This window comes from Stegostoma tigrinum, chromosome 3, assembly GCF_030684315.1.
Source record: "Stegostoma tigrinum isolate sSteTig4 chromosome 3, sSteTig4.hap1, whole genome shotgun sequence".
In the NCBI taxonomy this organism is placed as follows: Eukaryota; Metazoa; Chordata; class Chondrichthyes; order Orectolobiformes; family Stegostomatidae; genus Stegostoma; species Stegostoma tigrinum.
In genome coordinates this window covers 41,549,079-41,575,333 of record NC_081356.1, presented here as the reverse complement: position 1 = coordinate 41,575,333, position 26,255 = coordinate 41,549,079, and the positions used below count along the sequence as shown (strand labels likewise).

General features: G+C 40.1%; 1 protein-coding gene across 3 annotated transcripts in view; it reads right to left on the bottom strand.

Moving 5' to 3' along the window:
* Positions 1 to 26,255, bottom strand: part of LOC125451162 (lysine-specific demethylase 4C-like) — a 378,541-nt gene that overhangs the window by 270,956 nt on the left and 81,330 nt on the right. The window lies entirely within an intron of this gene.

Sequence of the window (26,255 nt, the reverse complement as noted above, 5' to 3'; positions counted from 1 at the left end):
ATTGCTTAGCCTCCAGTTTGCCTAAGTTAAATTTTTTGCGCACAATAATATGTTTATGAGTAACAGTTCTACACAAGCAACATATAGTTTTAGGTTAATCACAGATCCAAGGAGTCAAAAGGACCTCATTGCTCCACGAAAAGAAGATATGATTTTGATGAAGCATGATTCTGTGCAATATCTGATGCAATGACCATTGGTTATAGCATGAGCTTCTTCACTAAAAATAAAAATGTCTGCAAGATATTGGTAGCTACTCTACAACCACAATCACCTCTGCATGGAGAAATAAGGAAGCATAAATCAAGAGAGGAAGTGACCCAATATCATTCCAAACAAAGGCAGTTCAATCACCCCAACCATGCACAACTATTCAGTGAATTAACATATTGGCAAATGTATACCCTCTCTCCATTAACAAGTCAAACCAGTGAACTTCATCCTCTTCAGTGATAATGGGAACTGCAGATGCTGGAGAATCCAAGATAACAAAGTGTGGAGCTGGATGAACACAGCAGGAAAAGCAGCATCTCCTGAGATGCTGCTTGGCCTGCTGTGTTCATCCAGCCTCACATTTTGTAAACTTCATCCTCTTGACTGACTGCAAGGTACATATTATTGATCCCAGTTATAGAATAAACAAACATCAGAATAGTCATTAGAAAGACAACACTAAGGTCAACATTTCAAACAGAAGAAGTCTGCATAACAGCAACAAATGGAGAGGACAGAGTCAGGGAGAGGAAAAAATAAAGCAGGTGTGACAAACAGTTAAAACTGAGCCTTCCATCATAAGGTCAAGGTGGTGATGTTTGCTAATGGCTGTACAATGTTCAGCACCATTTGTAACTTCTCAGATACTGAAGCAACCTTTAATTTTCCCCTTATTTGTTCACAGCATGAGGGCGACACAGGCTAGGCCAGCATTTTTTGCCCATCCCTAACTGCTCAGAGGGCAGTTAAGAGTCAACCATATTGCTGTGGATCTGGAGTCACATGTAGGCCAGACCAGGTCAGGATAGCAGTTTTCCTCCCTAAAGGAAAGAACATTATTGAATGGGTTTCACCCAACAATCAATAATGGATACATGGTCATCAATAGATTCTTAGTTTCAGATATTTATTAATTCAAATTCCACCATCTGCTGTGGCGGATTCAAACCCAGCCAGAATGTTATCTGGTCTCTGGATTAACAGTCCAGCAATAATACCACTATGCCAATGCCTCCTGCTTAAATTCCTGAAATACAATACAGTCAGTGACATGGACATGTTTGAGGAAATCCCTCACTTCTCTATCAAAGATGATCTTGGACGCCCACTTCGTGTGGCAGACGCTAAAGCGCCATTAGATGCATGAAGAATGCAAAAGCCGAAGGAAATTTTCTAATTTGGAGGACCACAACTTACCCATCATCTCCATCAACTACTCCTAAAAATCTGGGACAAAGAAGAAATCCCTGCTCCTCTCACCGATGCTGCTTGCCATCATTTTCAAGAATGGAGACAAAGTGAATTGTGGGAACCACCGAGGAATCTCTTTTACTCTCCATCACCAGTAAGATCACTGCCTGAATCCTCGTTAAGCACTTTTTCCAGTCTTTGAGGAAATCCTTCCTGTAAAAAAGTGTGGTTTCCAATCAAACCATGGAACTGTGGATATGACTTTCACTGACCAGCAACTTCAAGAGAAATTGCAGAACTACGCCAATCATTCTACATGGCCTTCATCGATCTGACCAAAGCTTTCAACTCAATTTGGAAGTGTTAGTGAAGACCCCGTCAATGGTCAGCTGTCCAGTGAAATTAATCATCATTCTCTATCTCCTCTACAATAAGACATCAGTGACAGTCATCATCGACAATACTATGGCAGGATGCTTTGAGGCCAAGACAGGAGTCAAGCAGGGATTTGTCATCCCTCCCACACTTTTCTCAATCATCACCATTCTGCATTTTGTGAAGAACAAGCTTCCTAGTGGTGTGAGCATGTGGGCAGGATGAGCAGAAAACTTTTCAAAGTCAACCGGATGGCATCCAAGAAGAAAACAGTATCAACATTGCTTGTGAAACTGCAGCACAAACATAACAATATCAGCTCAGCTCTCTCAGAATCTTCAAACCTTACTTAAGGCCTTTGCAGAAGCACACTGAAGAAGTGGCCTCAGCCTCAATTTCAAGAAGACTTAAATCTTTTACTAATCTACCCCAGGTCAAGTCCGGTCCATCCACCCATTAAGATCAACAGAGGAATCCCTCAAAACATGGAATGTTTCCCTTACCTGAAAAGCAACCTCTTATCGAAGACTGACATTGATGCAGTGATTTGATATCTCATCTAATCTGTGAGTGCTGCTTTCAGACCTCTCTGAACATCTTTGACAACTGTGACATGTGTGCTGATACCAAGATCCATGTGTATAACACAATCATCCTTCCAACTTTTTTACATGGCTCTGAAACTTGGACAACACACCACCTCAAGATTCTTGAAAAGTACCATCAACACTGCTGGAGACAGATTCTCCACATCAGCTGGGAGGGCAGCCGTACTAACACCAGCATCCTTGCAGCAGTTAATAGCACCAACATCAAGGCCATGATCATCCTAAACCATCTCAGCTGGGTCAGCCACACGCGTAGAATGTCCAAGTTCCAACTGCCAAAGCAAATCTTCTTCACCCTGCTCAAGGAAAGCACTAGAATTAGAGGAGGACAAAGGAAGTGTTCCAAAGGGCCCCTGAAGGCTTCCCTCGACGAATGCAACATAAATGGCAACTCTTCTCCTTCAGAAGAAACTGACTTGGACGAAACTCCTATATGCAGGAACACAACTGTTTATGAAGATTCATTTGCATGAAGAAGTATAGAATAGGAGTCAAAGTAAGGAATGCTAATGATTTCAAGACCAATGACCACTTCTACCTCCCAGAAACACCTACAAGCAGGTGGTTGGAGATGCAGTTTTAAGATCAGGCTTGTCAGCCTCTCAAGAACCTATAGAATCCATTACTAGTGACATGGAATTTCCTAGGTGGACAAGTATACACATTAGCAAATGATGGCCAGTGACAACACATCATCGATTCTAAAGATAACAAAGGTGTGTGGATTTCAGCATATGAAGATAGACAGGGCAATGTTGGGACATGTTACAAAGGTAGAATAGGAAACCCGAGTAATGGAATGAGAATGAAGTTAGAGACTCATCTCAGGGTCAAAGCTTGACATCAAGATTGCAAACAGACTGACCTAATCTCAAACTGACCTAATCTCAAAGTCATGATGAATAACGAGAGTCAGTAGCTCATGGATTCAATGTTCCTAACATTGAATTCAAAGAAGTTTTTTCTCATTCAAGCTGCTAAATGATATGATTATTTTGCAAAAATAATGAAATGGTGCTCCTGTTGCATGTCAATGGTGTATATTGATACGGTGAATAGCCAAGGTCTTTTCCCTCGTGCAGGCATGTCCAAAATTAGATGGCATGTTTAAGGTGAAAGGGGAAAGATTTATAGGGGACCTGAGGGACAACTTTTTCACAGAGGGAGTGGTTCATATGTGGAACAAGCTGCCAGAGGAAATGATAGAGGTGGGAACAGTTACAACATTTAAAAGATATGTGGACAGGTACACAGATAGAAAAGGTTTAGAGGGATATGGGCCAAATGCAGGCAAATGAGCCTAGCTCAGTTTAGGAAACCTGGTCGGCATAGACAAGTTGGGTCAGAGGGGCCTGTTCCATGCTGTATGACACAATATGAAAACACTATCTTCAGATGGCGTAGTTGATAGGTAGCATAAAGATGAGAAGGGGGGCAGGGTTTGATCTTTGTGGGACATATGAGGCAATGTAAGAGCACAAAGAGTAGCCACTGCAAGTAGCATTCTGACCAGAGTTAAATCATTACGAATCGAACCAGGTGAGAGAAGACCCAACCAGGTGATGACAGTGGAAAAGCTTTGGAAGAGGCTGGTGCTTTCACCCTTGTCAAAGGCTCCAAACAAGTTGTGAAAGGTATGGAGAGAAAGTTCATCTTTGCCACAGTAACACTGGATCACATTTGTAGCTTTATTAAGAACTGTTTCAAAACCACTGCAGGAGCAGAAATGTAACTACGGGAATTCAAATATGGAACTCGGAGAAAGGGGAGAAGGATTTGGGAAGTACAATGGTAGACAATACCACATGGAAAGATTTTAACATTTAAACATTGAAGAACTGCAAACATTAACATTATAGGTTAGTTAATACTGAAAAAAAATGGATCCAATAGTTAAGCAGGGACAGAGACAAAGAAAGAGGTGATAAGATGGGGGGGGGGGGTGGAGAACAATAGGATTTATGCAGAATGGAGTAGTAAGAGGAAATCTTCAATGTCATCGTCTAAGACAAGGATTAATTGCTTAGGCTTCAGTAGCAAAAAACAAGCAATTAAAATTAAAAATTAAACACTAGTTTTGAGTCACTGAAATACTTCAACAGGTCAGCTTACCATCAAAAATCTGAAATTTCAAATTACTTCACAAGTATTATGCAAACTACACATATCAACCTTTAGAAGGATGTGATAGTATTAAGACAGACTTGCATTACTCGAACTGGATTTTAATTTACTTCCCAAAACTTGTCTTCCTTATAGGATAGAATCAATTTTTAAATTTCTTAGGAAATCTTACATTTCTTTTCAAAAATAATTATCTTGGTAGAAAAATCCAACTCACAATGCTGTTTTCATTCAGCGACAGTCTTTAGAAAATTAAAAATCAAAACAGAAGGATTCAAATTTGGCTTTGAAATTTCTTTACAAAAGTAAACTGAAGAATTCTACTGCCCTCTAAAGTTGAACAAATATAACTGCAATTTTACTGCAACATGCTCGGACAGCTTCAAACAAATGCTCCTTTAAAAAAACTTTAATGCTAAGTACTTAATGCTGATAAACAAATGAATGAGCCAGAGAAAATAATGTCATAGTTCATCATATTTTAAATTGAATATTTAGATTCAGGAGGTCAATAAAGGGTATTCTGTTCTATTCTATTCAACACACCAAATTCTATCTCAGTTGCATAACTGACTGAATATGGACAAGGTAGTTAAAAAGGCATTTAGCATGCTGCCTTCATTGTTCAGACCTTTGAGTAAAGGAGTTGGGGTGTTATGTTGAGATTGTACAGGATATTGGTGAGACCACTTTCGAAGTACTGTGTACAGTTCCGTCGTCCTGCTTAGGAAGGATGTTATTAAACTGTCGAGGGGTCAGAAAAGAATTAGCAGGATGTTGCCAGGACTGAAGGGTTTGAGTTCTAAAGATAGGCTGGATAGAATAGTACTTTTTTCAGAGGAGCACAAAATCATGAGGAGCGCAGATAAGGTGAATAGCAAAGGTCTTTTCCCTAGGGTGGGGGAGTTCAAAACACGGGGGCATATTTCTAAGGTGAGGGGGCAAAGATTTAAAAGGGGCCCAAATAGCAGCTTTTTCACACAGTGGAATGAACTGCCAGAGGATACGGTAGATGCAGGTAGTGTTTCAACATTTTAAAGACATTTGGACAGGTACATGAATAGGAAAGACTTAGAGGAATGTGGGCAAAACACAGGCAAATGGGACTAGTTTAGTTTGGGAAATTTGGTCAGCATGGACCAGTTGAATCAAAGGGCCTGTTTCTGTGCTATATGACTCTATGCCTCAATATACACAAAGTCAATTTTTGTTAGTAACTACATCATTGTGACAAGTATCAGCTCCTTAGGTGTTTGCTGCATTTTCAAATACGTTATTACTTGCATTGTAATTTCAAAATGAACACTTTAAGCACTGAGCAATAAAGACAGATAAACTAATTAGCAATGTCAGATCACAGCTGCTACGGGTTTATGAAATTATATGTTCAATATAAATTGTGGAAGAATGAAAATGGTATCATTACTTATAATAGGGCATCTAGCAGCATGACACTTTGTGAAGAGTTCAACAGGAGTGATTAAAAACTAAAAAAGTCCTTAATATGACAAAGTGCAGAATATTCCCATAAGATTATACATATTATACAAGATACCACATTAGTTCAAGTGGATTTACAAATCATTAAATATTCAATTTACTCATCTGCACGTAGAATCTTAAAAGAATCAAATGACTTAACATTGTTGTGACAAGGAACAGACGTTTCTGAAAGGTGATTTACATGGGATTACAGAGGTGCCAGGCTGTCAACATGTCAGCACGCGATTAATTTTATAAATTAGATACAATTCACATTAAACTAGTTTACTTTGATGATACATTACAATAATATTCAGTAATGTATACATTTGTATTTGCTTTAGGCACTTGGCCATCCAGCACATGTTGACACCTTCCTAAAAAAAAATGACTGCTTTGGCTGCTTTACTTTCCCAGGGCAGCATGGTGGCTCAGCAGTTAGCATTGCTACCTCACTGTGCCAGGGACCAGGGTTCAATTCCCACCCCACGTGACTCTCCGTGTGGAGACTGCAGATTCTCCCCATGTCTGCGTGGGTTTCTGCCAGGTGCTTCGGTTTCCTTCCGCAGTCCAAAGATGTGCAGGTTAGGTGGATTGGCCATGCTAAATTGCCCATAGTGTTCAGAAATGTGTAGATTAAGTGGGTTCCACGGCAAAGGGGTGGGATGCTCTTCAGAGATTCGATGTGGACTTGTTGGGCCAAAGGGCCTGTTTCCACACTGTAGAGGCTCTATGACTAGAGGCCTCATATTATGATCCTACCAATACTATTTTGCAAGATAATAAAATGTGAGGCTGGATGAACACAGCAGGCCCAGCAGCATCTCAGGAGCACAAAAGCTGACGTTTCGGGCCTAGACCCTTCTTCAGAGAGGGGGATGGGGTGAGGGTTCTGGAATAAATAGGGAGAGAGGGGGAGGCGGACCGAAGATAAACGTCAGCTTTTGTGCTCGTGAGATGCTGCTGGGCCTGCTGAGTTCATCCAGCCTCACATTTTATTATCTTGGATTCTCCAGCATCTGCAGTTCCCATTATCACTAATACTATTTTGCAGCTGGTTGCACAGAGCAATTCTAGGCTACATCACCCTCAAATAAAGTGTGAACTGAAGCTAACAGGTGTGAGGTTATGTGGGCTACACTTTTAGACCCAAAACCTGGCTCGAACTTAGTTCAGAATATTTACAGCCAGTATCCAGTCTTTGTAAGCTCTTAACAGTGTTGTGTAAAAGCACCTATTGTTTGTGCCCTACAGCAATCCAGCTCTACTGTTATCCACTACACCTTTCACTACCCTCACTCTAGGTGTTCAGCAAATCCGGTCAAAGTCTTCGGAAATTTCTAAAATGTTGCAACGGGCTTTTACATTGTGCATTAAATTAAACACAAACTCACAAATACAAAATAAAGATCAAATTCTCCATAAATACTGGAAGCCATGAGGTTACAAATGTAATTTATTCTATCTTATTTTAATCAGAAATGCAAATCTGCCGCACATTTGATGTTGCGTACCCACTTAATACTGGAGTAACTTAGCAGATCTGGCTACACCTTCGGAGACAGAAACAGAAACAACATTCCAAGCTCAAAGACTCTTTGAAGGAGGATAGAAACTGATTGGAACAGGAAGAGGGAGCAGTTCCATTTGTGAAGGTGCCCGAGCAGAAGACATAATGAATTTTTTTTATTTATTTGTGGAATGTGGGTATTGCTGGCTGGCCAGCATTTATTGCCCACCCCTAGTTGCCCTTGAGTAGGTGGTGGGTGAGCTGCCTCTTGAACTGCTGTCCACCTGAAGTGGGTTGACCCACAATGCTATTCAGGAAGGAATTCTAGGATTTTGACCCAGTGACAGCCAAGGAATGGCAATATATTTCCAAGTCAGGACGATGAGTGGCTTGGTGGGGAATTTGAAGAAGGTGGTGTTCCCATGTATCAGCCGCCCTTGTCCTTCTAGATGCAAGTAGTCACAGGTTTGGAAGGCGCTGTCTGTGGATCTGTGGTGAATTTCTGCAGTACATCGTGTAGACGATACACACTCCTGCAACTGAGCAACGAAGGTGGAAACAGTGGATGCTTGGGGATGTAGTGCCAATCAAGAGGGCTGCTTTGTCCTGGACGGTGTCAAGCTTCTTGAATATTGTTGAAGCTGCACTCATCCAGGCAAGGGTGGAGTAATCCATCGCACTCCTGACTTGGGCCTTGTAGATGGTACACAGGCTTCTGGGAGTCAGGAGGTGAATTATTCATTGTAATATTCCTAGCCTCTGACCTGTCCTTGTAGCCACTGTGTTTATGAGGTAAGTCCAGTTGAATTCCTGGTCAAAGATAACCCCCAGAATGTTGATATTGGGAGAATTCAGTGATGGGAACACCACTGAATGTCAAGGGGTGGTGGTTAGATTTTCTCTTATTGGTGATGGTCATAGTTGGCATTTGTGTGGCACAAATGTTCCTTGCCAATTGCCCACCCAGGTCTGGATGCTGTCCAGATCTCATTGCATTTGAACACAAACTGTTTCAGAATCTGAGGTGTCGTGAACGGTGCTGAAATCTGTGCAATCATCAGCAAACATCCCCACTTCTGACCTTATGATAGAGGGCAGGTCATCAATGAAGCAGCTGAAAATGGTTGAGCCGAGGACACGACCCTGAGGAACTCCTGCAGAGATGTCCTGGATAACCCCGAGCAACCACGAACATCTTTTGATATGTCAGGTATGACTCCAAACAGTGAAGAGTTTGCTCACGATACCAGTGATTCCAGTTTTGCCATGGCTCCTTGATGTCACACTCAGTCGAATGCAGCATTGATGTCAAAGGCTGTCATTTTCATCTCACCTCTGAAATTCAACTCATTTGTCCATGTTTCAACCAAGGCTGCAATGAAGTCAGGAGCTGAGTGGCCCTGGTGGAAAAAAACCGGGCATCACTCAGCAAGTTATTGCTGAGCGGATGCTGCTTGATATCACTGCTGATGACACCTTCCATCACTTTACTTATGACTAAGAGTAGACTGATGGGTGATAATTGGTCAGGTTGAATTTGTCCTGTTTTTTATGTACAGGACATACCTGGGAAATTTTCCACATTGTCAGGTAGATTCCATGTTGTAACTGTAATGGAATATCTTGGCTAGGGGAGCAGCAAATGCCGGAGCACAATGCTTCAGTACTATTGCCAGAATGTCAACAGGGCTTGTAATCTTTGCAGTATCCAGTCTCTCCAACCATTTCTTTATATCGCATAGAATGAATTGAATTGGCTGAAGACTGATTTCTGTAATGCTGGAGATTACTGGAAGAAGCCAGGATGAATCATCCACTCAGCACTTCTAGCTGAAGATTACTGCTCAAGTTTTATGCCTTATCTTTTGCACTGATGTTCTGGGCTCGTCCATCACTGAGGATGGAGATATTTGTGGAGCCACTTCCTCCAGAGAGCCACAACCACCCACAACCAGATGCAACAGTACTGATTCATTGTTTGTGGGACTGTTTAGCTCTATCACCTGCTACTTATGCTGTTTGCATACAAGTAGTCCTGTTTGGTGGCTTCATCAGTTTGACACCTCATCTTCAGGTATGTTTGATGCTGCTCCTGGTATGTCCTCCTGCACTCTCCACTGAACCGAGCTGATCCTCTGGCTTGATAACAATGGTTGAGTGGGGGATATGCTGGGATATGAGATTACAGATTGTACTGGAGTATACTACTGCGACTGTTGATGGTCACAGTGCCTCATGGATGCCCAGTCTTGAGTTGCTAGTTGTGTTCGAAGCCTGTCCCATTTAGCATGGTGATAATGCAACACAACACAATGGAGGTTAGTCTCAATGTGCAGGCTAGACATCGACTCCACAAGGACTGTGTTGTGGTTGCTCTTACCAATATTGTCACGGACAATCTGCAGCTGGCAGATGGGTAAGGATGAGGTCAAGTCAGTTTGTCTCCTCACTACCTGCCGCAAACCGAGTCTAGCACTTTAGGACACCATCAGTAGTAGTGCTGCCAAACCACTTGTAGTGGACATTGAAATCCCCCACCCAGAGTACATATCAGCACTTATTGTTCAACATGGAAGAGTATCCATTCATTAGCTGAGGGAGGATGGTACATCGTAATCAGCAGGAGGTTTCTTACCCATGTTTAACATGAAGCCATGAGACGTCATCAGGTATGAAGTCAATGTTGAGGACTCCCTGGCCAACTCCCTCCCAACAGTATAACTTTATGCTGTCACCGTTGCTGGGTCTGTCCTGCTAGTGAGACAGGAGATATCCAGGGATGATAATGGTAGTGCCTGGGATTTTTTTGTCAGGTACTATTCTAAGGGTATGACTAATCTGTGAGACAGCTCTCCCAATTTTGGCACTAGTTCCGCAAAATTAATAAGGAGGTTGTTGCAGGGTCAACTGGGCTATTTCTGCCATTGTCTTTTCCAGTGCCGAGGTTGATGCTAGGTGCTCTATCCAGTTTCATTTCTTTGACGATGAGTCACCAGGCCCAAAACTTTAACTCTAATTTTTTTTTCTCCACAGATGCTGCCAGACCTGTTGAGCTCTTCCAGCAACTTCTGTTTTTGCTCTTGATTTACAGCACCCGCAGTTCTTTTGGTTTTTATTTATTTCTTTGAGACTTTGCAGCAACTGGTACAACTAAATGGCTTGCTAGGCCATTTCAGAGGGCGATTGAGAGTCAATGGCATTGTTCTGGGTGTAGAGCCACATGTAGGCCAGACCAGGTGAGGATGACAGATTTCCTTACCTGGAGAACATGAGTGAACCAGATATGTTTTTCAAAAACCAAATCAATGATTTCATGGTCATCAGTAAATTCTTAATTCCAGATATTCTTTAAATTCAATTCAAATTCAACATCTGTCGTGGGAGGATTCGAAGCCAGGTCCTCAGAACATTAGGTGAATGGTGGTAAAGAGGGATTAAGATGAAAAACAAAATAGACCTTAATATTATGTTGGAATAGGATAAAGTAAGCCAGCTCTGTTGTGAGCAAAGTCTTCAAGATACAAAATGGGCATGAGATCGGGTAATCAAAATGGAGGACAGTGTTCATGCTTTGAATTTGTTGAACTCAACGCTGAGTTGAAGGCAGTAACATGCCTAAACAGAAACTGAGGTGTTGTTCCTCTAGCTCCATTGAAACACTGCAACTAAAAGACACTCTGATACTCCTGACTTCTTCTTCCACAACTTCAACAATAGTAAGGACCATTGAAATTGACCCATTATTCACAGTTCTGCATAAGCACACCTGCAATATGGGCCAAGTTCAACACCTGTTAAAAAAAAAGTTCATGAACAGGGTGGTTGTGTATAGTGGGACAGGGAGAGAGAGAGACAGAAAGAAATTTTGTGAAGGATTCTAAAGCATCATATCTACTAAATCAAAGCTGACTAAAAGGCAGAAATTTATGCTATCAATATAGCAGACATAACTTTGATTTGTTTTCTGGTAAAATTTGACATTTCTGTGCAAGTCAGCTGAATAGAAAATTGGATGCATTTGGACTCCATACAAATAAAGTGAGCTTCCAACCATTTCCAATTTCTGTAGTAATGCGACATATTAAAATGGAACTTCAGCATTCAAAAACATCACAATCTCAAAGATATATTGGAAAAAAATGTTTGGTCAGTCAAGAAAGGATCAGAAAGAATGACAAGTTGAGCAAGGAAAAAGGTTTTAAGACACGGGGGGCTGTAAAATATAGGAGTCAGAGGTCATGCTCATCTTCCAAAGTAATTCAAGAGCAGCAGACTAACTTGGCAGAAAGGAAAAAGCCTAGTAGGGTTTAATTTCATCAACCTGAAATGATAACTCTCCTCCTCTTTCCACCATTTGCTAGACTTGCTGAATATTTCCAGCATTCGGTACTTTACATTTTTAATTGTACTTCCACATCTCTAAATCTGAGTTGAAACAGAAAATCTGTAACAGTAGGCATAAAAATGTAAACATTTATCTCTAACTGGCCTAAATTGAGTACAACCACAAAACAGGAATAGAATCTGTAACCTGTGTACAAGCTTCACAGAACAGTTATATCAATGCTAACAATGTGGACTGCACACTGGATTAAATTCTAATATTGATACAGTTCCATTGAAAACGGTGATCCTTCAGCTGGGCTAGCTTTTCATCATGACAGGTTTATTTATGAGGTTACAAACAACATAACATTTACAACAAGAGAATTATTAACTACAAACAGCTTGCAACTATCCAAGTGACCAATCAGTCTGAAATGGCTTTCTAAACCAGAACTTAAGGTTTGTGTATTTGTTTAGTTAGTTTTTACATTGTATAGTCCAGTCAAACAAAATAACACAGGTTTCATTTCTGAGACAATCTCAAAAGTATTTTATTTCAGCGTAAAAGTTTTCTTCTCAACATCTTTCATTTTACATTCCCGATTCCTTAACCATAACATAGGTCTCCCTGCAGCTTTTCTCCATAGAGTTCACATAGTAAATAGCTTTCCCTTTTTTTTTAAGCCAACACTGGGACCACAGGCTGCTGATGCATAAAAACATATCTTGGAAAATGTCTCCAAACAGTCAAGCTGAAAATCTAAGTCAAAGTTCCATTTTACAGCCTGTCAGTTTTCTGAAGAGAAATTAATGAATAACGGTATGAACAAATCAATCAAATCCAACATCAAAATAACTATGCTTTACATAGGAGAGGGGAAAAATAAAACAACGTGAAAAGTAAGACACTGTTCTAAAAAAATGCACAATAAATGTATGCATTGTTTCTCTCGTAAAAAAAAATCTAGTTTACAAGCAATTTAGAAATCACAGAGATGTACAGCACAGAGAAAAGCCCTTCAGCCCACTGTGTTCATGGTAGTCAAAAATAAACTATGTAACAATTCTAATTTCGTTATCCAGCACTTGGCCATTACCTCCATGCATGAGCATCTCAAATGCACATTTAAATACTTCTTAAATTATGTGAGGTTTCTGCCTCTATCACTCTTACAGACAATGAGCTCCAGGTTTCCATCACCTTCTGGGTGAAAAAGCTTTCCCTCGCATCTCCTCTAACCTTAAATCTATACTCCATGGGTCATTAATCTACCCACCAAGAGTAAAAGTTTCTTTCTATCTACCCTATCTATGCACCACATAATTTTATATAAGTCAATCCTGTCTCCTCTCAATCTGCTCTCAGAAAAACAACCCCTTAGGCCCGAAACGTCAGCTTTTGTGCTCCTAAGATGCTGCTTGGCCTGCGGTGTTCATCCAGCTCCACACTTTGTTATCTCAGACTCTCCACCATCTGCAGTTCCCATTATCTCTGATCCCAATGAGTCCAATCCCTCTTCATAACTATAATGTTCCAGCACAGATAACAGCTTGGTAAATCTCCTTGGCACGGTCTCTGGTGCTATCAGATCTTTCCTATAATGTGGATTCGAGAACTGCAAACAATATTCTTTCAATGACTTAACTGAAGTTTTATGTAGTTCCAGTGTAACCTCCCTGTTATTAAACTCTACGCCTCAACTAAGAAAGGCAAGCGTGTCACATGCCTTCTTAACCACTTTACCCGGCTGTCCTGATACCTTAAGAGGTCTCGCGTACATACACATCAAGATCCTTCCGACCCTCAGTGCTTTCCAGCATCCTACACTACTTAATGTATCTCCTTGCCTTGTCTGCCCTACACAAGTGCATACTTCACATTTATCTGGATTGAATTCCATTTGCCACTGATCAGCCTACCTGATCAGCTTGTCGATAATCACTTTTACTACTCCTCAACTATTAACCATCCCATCAATTTTTGTGTTATCTGAGAATGTACTGATCAATCCTCCTATATTCAAGTCTAAATCATTTCTATTAATCACAAATAGCAAAGGCCCCAATATTGACCTCTAGGGACGCCACTAAATACAAACTTCCAGTTGGAAAAACACTTTTGCTTCCTGCTACTCCACCAACTGTAGATCCAGCTTGCAAAATTTCTTAGGATTCCATGAGCTCTTATCTTTGCTATTAGTCATCTATGCAGGATCTTATCAAAAGCCTTGATGGAATCCAGGTAGACTACATCAAAAGTACTAACCTTATCCACACATCTAGTCACCTCCTCAAAAATTTCAATTAAGTTAATCTGACATGACCTCCTTTTAACAAAACTATGCTGGCTGTTCTTGATTAATCCCTGCCTGCCCAAATGCAGATTAAGTCTGTCCACAGAATTCCTTCCAATAGTTTTCCCACCACCAAGGTTATACTGACCAGTCTGTAGTTTAATTTTTTATCCCTTGCTCCTTTTTTGAATTAAAGTACCACATTGGCTGTTCTCCAATCCTCCAGTACCTCTCCTGCGCCCAGAGAGGAACTGAAGATTTTACAAGCGCCCCTATTTCCTCCTTTGCCTTACAAAATAATCTGTAATACATTTCATTCAGTCTTCAAGATTTTTCACTTTTAAGCCCACCAGACAACTCAGAACCTCAACTGTGTCAACATTAATTTCTTTAAATGTCTCACAAACTTTTCCCTGATTTCTATACCCATACTGTCTCTTTCACTGGTAAACACTGGCCCAAACCATTAATTTAGAACCTACTTGTATCCTCAGGCTACATGCAGTAAGGATTAAGGTGCATTTTAAGTATCTCAAGCAACAATCAATGACCAAACAAACCAAGGACTGTATTAAAAGTACAAACTGCACCAAGACTTAGTTTAACAGCTAACAGGACACAGTGCTAAGCAAAGATAATAAAATGTGAGGCTGGATGAACACAGCAGGCCAAGCAGCATCTCAGGAGCACAAAAGCTGACGTTTCGGGCCTAGACCCTTCATCAGAGCTCTGATGAAGGGTCTAGGCCCGAAACGTCAGCTTTTGTGCTCCTGAGATGCTGCTTGGCCTGCTGTGTTCATCCAGCCTCACATTTTATTATCTTGGAATCTCCAGCATCTGCAGTTCCCATTATCTCTGACACAGTGCTAAGCAGATGGGAATGGACAAAATTTAAGAATTCATTCACAAGTGTAATACTAATAAATTTACATATAAATTATGTAACAGGCACAAAATCTCCAAGAACATTTGCTAAGAAGTCGTAAACGTCAGTAATAGTGTCAGCATTAACAATTTATAAATGGAAAGTTGAAAACATTTACGTTTTGCAGCAGAAATAACATTAAGACCATCAGTGCTCATTTAGTGTTCTCACCCATGAAAATATGTGTAGAAATTTAAAAGTTGCTGTCCGAGATCCCCTGCTCCTCAAGTTTATGCTACAAGAGTACCTCAATGAGAAAGTAGGTACTCAAACATATGAACACCATGGTAAATGTCTGCTAAATGCAGAACAAAAAGTCAGATATCAAATCATTTCAGTTTTTGTCCTCATTTACCTCTTTTGCTGAATCCTGCCCTTTCTCTGAACTAACAAGGCATAGAGCTGGATGAATACAGCGGGCCAAGCAGCATCAGAGGAGCAGGAAGGCTGATGTTTTGGCCCTAAGGGTTTAGGCCTGAAACATCAGCCTTCCTGCTCCTCTGATGCTGCTTGGCCTGCTGTGTTCATCCAGCTCTACACCTTATGATCACAGATTCTCCAGCAGTTGCAGTTCCTACTAGCCCTTTCTCTGATCTATTTCACTTTTTGTACTTTAGTAAGCATTAAGTTAACTATTCCAATCAGCATTTCCAAATGCCAATTGACAAGTTTAAGTGCAGTGAACTGCCCATACAATTTGCTCACTGATGACCTCACACACGGGGACAGCTTGCCATTTGGATAAAGAACTGGCTCAAAGGTAGAAGGTGGTGGTGGAGACTTGCTTTTCAGACTCTAGGCCTGTGACCAGCAGTGTGTCTCAAGGATCGTGCTGGGTCCACTGCTTTTCATCATTTATGTAAATGAAATGATTATGAACATAAGAGGCATGGTTAGTAAGTTTGCAGATGACACCAAAATTGGAGGTGTGGTCAACAGTGTAGAAGGTTATCTCAAGAGTACAACTGGATTTTGATCAGATAGGCCAATGGGCTGAGGAGTAGCAGATAGAGTTTAATTTAAATAAATGTGAGGTGCTGCATTTTGGAAAGACAAATCAAGGCAGGACTTATACACTTAATGCTAAGTTCCTGGGGAGTGTTGCTGAACAAAGAGACCTTGGAGTGCAGGTTCGTAGTTCCTTGAAAATAGAGTCGCAGGTGGAAAGATTAATGAAGAAGGCATTTAGTATGCTTGCCTTTATTGGTCAGTGCATTGAGTATTGGAGTTGAAAGGTCATGTGTGGCTGTATAGAACACTGGTCAGGCCACTTTTGTAACACTGCGTGCAATCCTGCTCTGAAAATTTGTTAGTTTCGTACACATATATGTGTGAAAGCAATTTAACATGTAAAGTTTATTTTGAAGACAAGCCAACTATAGAATAACATGCCAAAACTGAACAATTGAAGCAAGGTAAATATAAAATATTCCAGAAAACTGTCTTGATCACGTATGTAGGTCTTCCAACCATTACGATACAAAAAGACAGGCAATTAAAATCAGCCCTTATACACAACCCAATAGAATCTTCAAAGACCCTGAAAATTGACCTGAACGGTTCCTAAACAGAATTTTTTAACAACTAACTCCAGGGTTTGCAAATAAACAGTTCCAGACATTAGTTTGCATCTTAAACAAGTCTTAGCAATTCAATAACAATACTGTAACTTTAGCAAAGTAGAAGTAAACAATAAAGTATTCTAACTAGTCTATGCTATAAGCTAAAAGACCCATTCACAAAAAATACAAACACACATAATTAAGGGATAAATAAAAGAAAATTACAAAACTGGCCTAATTATTTCAGTGGTTTCATGACGTGTTGCTCTGCAGGCATACACGATGGTTTCTTGGTTGATTTTCTGAAGATGTCGATCAGGTTCACTCTGACAAAGGCAATAATACTTATATCTTAGTTTTATATTCTGTAAACTTCCAAGAGCTGGTAAAGGATGCTAGGCGGGCAGCTTTCAGATCTTCACAGTGTAGCATCAATAGCCAGATTCACTTTCATGGAAAATACAGTCCAAAATCCAATGCAAACTCAACCTCTCCCTGATAGACTGACCATCTCCTCTGCAAGATCCCAATTACCAGTCAACACCAGTGATCTACTTAAGCATAAGGTTGTTCTTTTCCTTGAAATGCTGGAATCAATACCCAATTATTGACCTCGTTAATAGCCGACTTCGGCTATCTGTTTAAACATAATGCTCTCCCCGGCAATGAAGAGTCTGCTAAAACCTTTGATCTGGAACCAACCAGCAATTAACTTCTGGCCTGGCATCAAGTTAAAACAGAAACTTGTTTGGTCTGTTTTGCATTTTTTACACAAGCTGTTACTCACAGTCCAGAAGTGACATTTAGCTTATAGTCCCAGTTCATCACTTCAAATCAAAATTATAAAAGAATGAAATTCAAATAAAGAAAAATCAGCAAGGACTCTAACACAACTACAATTTTTAAATAAAGTTACCTTTCGCATTATACCAACATTAAGGGTGATGATTTCACTTGATAAAGGAGGTAATTTTAGCAAAACGTTACTCAAATGTGGCACTGTACCTTGGTAAGCTGGGATACCTCAATTTAAAAGGGCATTCATACGACATTATTTTCCTCCTGCAAAATTTTTCCTTTGTTATTTATTTCAGATTTGTTAAAAATAGTCAAGATGCAAACATGAAGAATTTTGGGAAACGGACTTAACAACGGTCACAAAATTATTCAAGATATACCATAGCAAAAACTTCAATATGACTGCTTAAGAAACTTGGTTTGTCGAGAAAACGGATAAGAAATAAGATCGGCAGACTAAAATGTTACCTTTTACAACTAATGTAAAGATAAATATTTATGTTTCATTTGCTTAACTCCACATACTATGGTCAACATTCTCCGTCTAGTCCAACTGAAGAGATGGAAAACAAATAGCTGGCACAAACACAATATACAACATAGTACTCACAGGATCCAAAATTAGACAATGGCATTCTCAAACTTAAGAAATAATGTTATAGTGTATAATGTTCTGAGGAATGACCCCAAAAATACCTGGCACTTGAAAAAAATTCAAGCTTAACAGATAACAGTAAATCGATTTTATGAAAGGTAAACTTTTGAAGTAGTAAAATGCTGTAAATAAAGGAGAACTTGTAAATGCACTATACTTCAAATTCCAGCAGTCTTTTGAGAAGGTGCCATATCAAATTTTATTGGGGAAAATAAAACCTGCGGCAAAGCCATGCAGTTTTTTTCAAACTTGCTGCAATTTCTTCTATGGATATTAGGAGTAAAAGAAAATTGCACAAAAATACTTTCACAAGATAAAGAAGGCTTAAGGAAAAAGGTTATTTGTCTTTACACATTGAAGCAAAAGTAACTTCTCAAGAGTCAAAGCAGAATTAACAGCAGCTTACAGCCTTCATACCTTCCCTGTAAATACACCATTTATTCCAAAATAGATCCTGTCCACGAAGAAGCAGAAAGCAACAAAAGAGCACACTAAGTTCCCTAACAGGGCAGCACTTACTGTGGCACTAAGTAAGAAATGAAAACATGGACAGTACTGTAGAAATAGCATAATTTAGTTCCTATCTGGGCAAATTCTAAGCAGCCGACTTTCAAAAGTATGTTGATAACCTGTTATGGCAATGCTATAGTGGTTGCTCCTTGTGATCAAAGTAGATCAAGAAATAAAGCAGACACTACAACATTGTTCAGACCACGAAATCAAATTGAATTTGAGGCACATGAAAAGGGTATATATATTCTACAATTGTAATGTCTGAAGATCTACTGATTTCATGACAAATATTTGGTAAAATTTACAACACGGTTGCAATATTATCAGAATACTGATGTTGCTATGTATGGTTAGTTTATACTTGATATTTATTTAATTCAATATGCAGCAATTTTGCTGTTTAATTTAGCAAATTTCTAAAAATAAGTAGTCAACTGTCAACTGCGAAACAAAACAGGATTTTTGCATATTCTGAGCATACACTTTGAAGGAAAGGCAGATATAGTGCTTCAAAATTATGATGTAACCACAAAGGAATCCAGTCGTGAAGGTCTCTGATACTATCATTGCACTTATGGAATGCACATGCACGAAACAAATTAGAAACAAATACCATTGATAATAAACAGTCGGAGGTGTTTGTCATCAGTCTCATGCAGTATTTCTGCAGACAATCAGCAACAGTGCAACAGCTTAGAAACAAATACATTATTTTCATAACTGTCAACTTTTAAAGAGTAAATTATTTAAGAACATAGCCCTGGGTTTTACAGTTAGATAAATAATTTTCATTTAGTTATAAATAATGATTGAAAATCAGAAAGCTGTCAATCAACTACATCCTAATGCTGCAGCCCATCTGACAGCATGTTAGGGATAATGTGGAGACTGTTAAAAGGAAAACAAATGACATAAATCTGGTGGTATGTAAACAGTTTTCTCATTTGATAGCCTTTTTAACTCTAACATTTGGCTCAAATTTAATGCAAGGAGTGCACAATTCAAGTAACCAGAAAAATAATCATTTGGTTAATCCATCACAGATTAACAGAGGTTTGTTAAAAACAGAAGAAGTATTGTAACTTAATATTTGTCATGTATTTTTGACAACTATTTAGGAATTGACTCAATTTAGTAAATTTGCTATCCAAGCTAATATTACTCTCAAGACATGACTTTAATCTTGAATAGATAACATTTGATGGGGCATAGTATTGAATGCCTTTTGAAAATCCAAAGTACAGAATATCTATTAATACTTCTTTATCCATCTGCATAACTGAAATAATGGTTATTTAGAAATTGCAAATGCAAAATTTACTCACTTTTTCCAATATGATTTAGTTCTCTTTTCTCGAATGGACTGAGTAATATTGCAGCATATGCTTTGTTCCTTGACCTACTTTGAGAAGAATTTTGCCCAGTGATCATGAGGGACAATCCCAAGGGTATTGCCACTACAGGTTATCAACACACATTTTAAAGTCTGCTACTTAGAAGTAACTAAGAAAGGGACTAAATTATGTTCTCAACGTTCTAGTTATCTATTATATTGTCAAAGAAATCTAATAAATTGCCAAACATGATTTGCCTTTCATAAAACTATATTGTTTCTGCATGATTGTAATAAGATTTTCTAAATGGCCTGCATGACAACGTATTATAGCATTTTCCCAATAGCAGATGTTAAAGTAATTGACCTATAGCTTTTTGTTTTCTGACTTTTTCCTATCTTGAATCGAGGCATCACCAATCTGGTTATTAAATCTGCTAGGGCCTTTCTGGCATCTAGAGAATTTCAAAAGATCACAACTAACACATTATCCCTGTAGCTATCTCTTTTTGGACCCTAAACAAAGACCATTAGATACAGGGGTTCAGTGAATCACAATTGTTTTCCGAATACTTGTCTAAGTTGATAGTGACTGGGAGTCGAAAGTAATCATTTTTGCCCTCTCATTATCTCCCATTATTATTTCTCCTAAACTTACTAGAAAGATTTTTGAGTCTTTCACTCTGAAAAGAGATATCAGATAACAGAGGCCATTCACCTCGATCTTCTAAAGGGGAACTAAGACGGACAATCAGTGCTGGTCAGCCAGCAATGCCCGCATCCCACAAATTATTTAAAAAATTGTTGAAAACTTCTTCCTGCCCATGAATTTCTTCTCCCTCTCTTGAAAACATTAACTCACACCAATGCATCATTCTATTGCTTTAAGCAGCTGAGTTCAGTTTTCATCCTTCTTCATTTCACACATTATCATTGCTGATGAGTATCAATAAGCAACACAGACAAAGGATTATCACAGTTTGACCAATTTTCAGCACTCCATGATTCGGAGTAGAAACAATACTGAAGATTTCCCTCCTTATAACTAACTACAGCAATCCTACTGCCATGATGGATGACACATTTTACACAACACAAATCAAATCTGCAATGATCTAGATTGAAGTACATTTAACCATTAGGCTAAGCTCTGAATAATAATTCTAATCTTTATTACACATTCTAGGTGATTATTTTTTGTGTTAATTGCTTGATTAATTCTTGCATATCCAAGCGGTGGTTAATTCTGCCGTGCATAACTTTTCCCAAGTTTTCCTACCAATGATATTAGATTCACTGGCCTGTAGGTCCTTGGCTTAACCTTCCCAACCTTTGTGTATAAAAGTATCATATTATCTGCCGTCCACTTGTGGGAGTGGACCGGGGTGGGAGGCCCTTCAGAAGGTGGTACAGAATGAGCCAAATGGCCTCCTTTTGCACTTTAAAGGTTCTATAAATCTACTCCGGTCAAAGGCACTCTCCTTGATAACATGCCAAATAAACTGAGAGAATATTCTGCATACAATTTCTGAGTGAGACATGTCCCTGATTACCTGGGAGTCCAGAACCAAGGGTTATTTCCTAAGGATATGGGATAGGGTATTTAGGACTGAAATGAGGTGAAATTTCTTCATCCAGAGAGTGGTAAACCTGGGAAATTCTCTGCCATAGAACATGATTGAGGCCAAAATAGTGAACGTTCTCAAGAAGGTGTCAGATAAAGTGTTTAAGGCTAGAATAATCAAACGATGTAGATTATTTTAAAGAAAAACAAAGAACATAGATCAATGCAGCAAAGGAACAGGCCCTTCAGCATTCCCCCTACAATGTCTGTGCCAACCATGATGCCATTCTAAACTAATACCATCTGTTTGCATATGGTCCATGTACCTCTATTCGCTGCCTGTTCATGTCAGTCTAAGTGTCTCTTAAAACTTTGCTAAGGTGCTTCCTTCTACCAGCTCCCCTGGCAGCATATTTCAGGCACCTACCACCCTCCATGTAAAAAATTTTTCCTCTTGCATTTCCTTTAAAAACCACCCCGACTCCTCCCCCACCCCACCTTAAATCTACAAGCCCTTAGTAATTGACATTTCCACTCTGGGAAGAAAAGACTCCAAACTATCCACCATATCCATCCCTCTGATCACTTTATATACTTCTATCAGCCTCTGACACCCTAGTGAAAACAATCCAAGTTTGTCCAATCTCTCCTTACAGCAAAAACACTCCAAGCCAGGCAACAGCCTAGTTAAACCTTTTCTTGGACCCTCTCCAAAGCTTCCACATTCATCCTTTTGCACGGGGACCAAAAGTGCACACAATACTCCAAATGTGGCCTAATCAAAATCTTATGCAGATGCAATATGGCTTGCTACCTTTTATGCTCAATGCCCTAACCAATGAAGACGGACATGTTGTGCAATTTCTCTAGCACCTTATTCATCTGTGTTGCCACTTTCAGGGAGCTATGGACTTGGACCCTTTTGTACATCAATACTCAAAGGTCCTGCCATCAATTATATACTTTACAGAAAGTGAGAAAAGGGTACTGAGATGGGCAATCAGCCAAATTGAGTGGCAGAGCAGGCCTGAAGGGCTGAATGGCCTACTCCTGATCCTACTTTTTATGTTTTTATGTTTCTGTAAGACCACCTTAGTGCGATGACTGGAAATTCCCACTCTTTAATTGGTAGCCAGCACCTGAACACCATTATAGAAGTAGATAGAAACTACAACAGCAGTCAGCTGAGAAATTCTGAGGTTTTGGGGAACACAGGAAAATTGGAAATTATACTCAAATATGGCTGGTAAAACAATGGCACAGCAGATAGGAAGCAATATCTCCCTTATGCAAATTCTAGGAAATGACAATGCACGCAAAATTACATCTTATCTAACTAAATACAACACTAATGAAATCCAAACTATAGCCATTTATCAAATACGTATGTTGATTATCTAAAGAAGTCAAACATGGAATTGAAAAGCGAAAATTTCAAATCTATTATTTTATTTTGATAGAATTGTCACCAAAGGAAATTATACAATAATGTTCAAAGAGGTCGAGCAATGAAGAGGAGATTTTGGTGTTTGGTAAGTTTTTAAAAGAAAAAAATCAAATCTCTGCTTCCATCCTCCATATATACGTTGGTATCACTCAATATAGTTTGTGAAACAACAATACAATTTACTTACCTTTCACAGACTCATACAGTATAGAAGAGGCCATTTGGTCAATCAAGACTACACTGCTCAAATTTTCTGAAGAAGGGTCCTGCCTCGAAATGTCAACTTTCCTACTCCTCTGAGCAGGCCAGACAGCATGTGTTCCTCCACCTCCACACTGTGTTATCTCTACCTTTTTGAAAAGTTGTGAAGTTTTGCACTTCAACTATCCTCCCAGGTAGTGTCTTCCAGATTCCCACTACTGACTGGGTAAAAGCAAGTTTTCCTTACACTTCCTCTAAATCTGTTATTTTCACCTGAAACTTGTGCCAACTCTCCAACCACCCCGCCCACCATCCCACTCCACTCCACCCCTGCCCCCCCCCAACCAAATACTGACCCTTCAACTAAAGGAAACAGATGCTGCTTCCTATTCACCCTGTCCATTCACAGGATGGACATGTTCCTCTACATTGGGGAAACCAAGCGGAGACTTGGGGGCCGCTTTGCAGAACACCTACTGCACCTCCCAGACGCAAACCATTTCAACTCCCCCTCCCATTCCTCAGACGACCTGTCCATCCTGGGCCTCCTATAGTGCCATAATGATGCCACCCATAGGTTGCAGGAACAGCAACTCATATTCCGCTGGGGAACCCTGCAGCCCAATGGCATCAATGTGGATTTCACCAGCTTAAAAACTCCCCTCCCCCCCACTGCATCCCAAAACCAGCCCAGCTCGCCCCAGCCTGCCTAGCCTGTTATTCCTCTCACCTATCCCCTCCTCCCACCTCAAGCCACACCTCCATTTCCTACCTACTAATCTCATCCTGCCCCCTTGACCTGTCTGTCCTCCCTGGACTGGCCTATCCCCTTCCTACCTCCCCACTCATACTCTCCTCTCCACCAATCTTCTCCTCTATCCATCTTCAGTCCGCCTCCCCCTCTCTCCCTATTTATTTCAGAATCCTCACCCCATCCCCCTTTTCTGATGAAGGGTCTAGGCCCAAAACATCAGCTTTTGTGCTCCTGAGATGCTGCTTGGCCTGCTGTGTTCATCCAGCTCTACACTTTGTTGTCCTGTTTTAATTACTGTAGTAACCAGGCCTGCTACCTTCAGGATCTGTGGACAGGCAGCTCGAGATCCCCTGTTCCTCTGAGCTTCCTATTGTCCTGGAATCAATGAGTACTCCCTTGTCTTATTCATTATTCCAAAGCACATCATTTCATACTTCCACAGATTAAATTCCAACTGCCACTGATCTGTCCACCTGACCTATTTGTCAATATTCTCCAGTAAACTAAGACCTTCCTCTTCACTGTCAAACATCCAGCTAATCTTTGTGTCATCTGAAAACTTACTTATCATTCCCCCAACATTTTCCCCTATATTGTTTATATATTTCATGAAGAATATGGCACCCAGCACTGATCCATATTATTTGCCACTGCACACCAGGCTCCAGTCACACAAACAGCATCTACCACCTACCATTCTGAGGCCTAAGTGGAAAATAATTTTGGATTCAACTTGCCATATTATTCTGGATTCAATGTGTGCTCACCTTCTTCATCAGTCCTCCATTCAGGTTTTGTCAAAGGCTTTGCTGAGATGCATTTAAACTACATTATCTTCCTCTACAAACCCAGTTACCTCCTCAAAAAAACTTTTATCAGATTTGTTAGGCGTGGCCTTCCTCTGACATAGCCACGCTGACTATCTCTAATCAAACCTTACCTTTCCAAGCAGAGATTAATTGTCTCAGTCAGAAAGTCTCCCATAGCTCACCTACCACTCGCTCAGAGACGCATGTAATTCCCTGATTTATTTCTACCGCCCTTCCTGAAAAATGAAATCACACTGGATGACTTTCACTCTTTTGGCATCTCCCCTGTGGCTAGAAAGAAATTAGAAATTTAAATTAGAGCCCCTGCAATTTCCAGCAGCCTGGGAGGCAACTCATCCAGCCCCAGGGATATGTCCACTTGTATGCCCACCAAAACCTCCTTACCTCAATGTCAGTCTGCTCTAGAATCTCACTTCCATCTTCTCAAATTCTGTACCTACATCCTCCCCCTCCTACGTGAACACAGATTTGAAGCAGAAGTTTAACACCCTACCAATGAGCTCTGGTTCCACATATTGTTTACGCCCTTGGCCCCAAAAAGGCCCACTCTTTGCCTGGTTATCCTCTTCCTGTTGATATACTTAGAGAATATCTTGGCATTCACCCTAATCTTACCCATCAGTGTTTTCTCATGCCCTGTCTTTGCTCTCCTGATTTTTTAAGACCCATTTCACATTCTGCACTCCACTAGAGCAAAGTGTTAAAAGCATCTCTTCTTTCCAGTCCTAAATATTCCTAGATATCGAGGGTTCTCTGGGTTTGTTGCTCCTACATTTCATTCTAAAGGGAACATACTGGGTCTGAAATCTCCCCAGCTCTTTTTGAATGCGTCCCACTATTCTGCTATGGAACTCCCCCAAGTGGTTGTTCTCAATCTATTTTAGTCAGATCCTGCCTTATTTAAAAAAAACCTGCCTTCCCCCAATCCTAAACTCTTTCTGCCGACCACCCTTTTCCTTTTCCACACCAAACGCAAAACATACAGTGTTGTCGTCATAATCACTAAAATGCAATACCCTCTGCCACCTTGAACATGGTGTCAAGCTTAATTCTCCTGAATTACATTCAGCACTGCACCATCTCTTGGTGGTAAGTTGATACAAAAAGCTCTCTTGAATACATCTCAAGAAATCTGCCCATTTCAACCTCTTATACTATGTCTACCCCGATCAATGGTAGAGAAGCTGAAATCCCCTAATGTAATTCCCTATTCGTATTTTTGCACATCTCAGCAAATTGTCTACATATCTGCTCGTTTATTGACTGCTGGCTATTTGGGGGTCTAAAATACACACCCAGCAGTGCCCTCTTTTTATTCCTAAATTAAACTTGCTGCATCCAAGGGGAGGGGAGGGGATTCAGTCCATACCTCCTGTCCTGGCAGTTTAATGGTTTGGGGTAGATGTCTGGAACAGTAATGAATCAAGGATTGTCAGTGAGGGTTTAGTTATAATGCAACGGTGGGCAGTACCGACACCTTCAATGTATACTGTGCTAAGACTTAGTATCATTTAGAATATGTGTTTATGAGTCAAGGACATCAACATGAA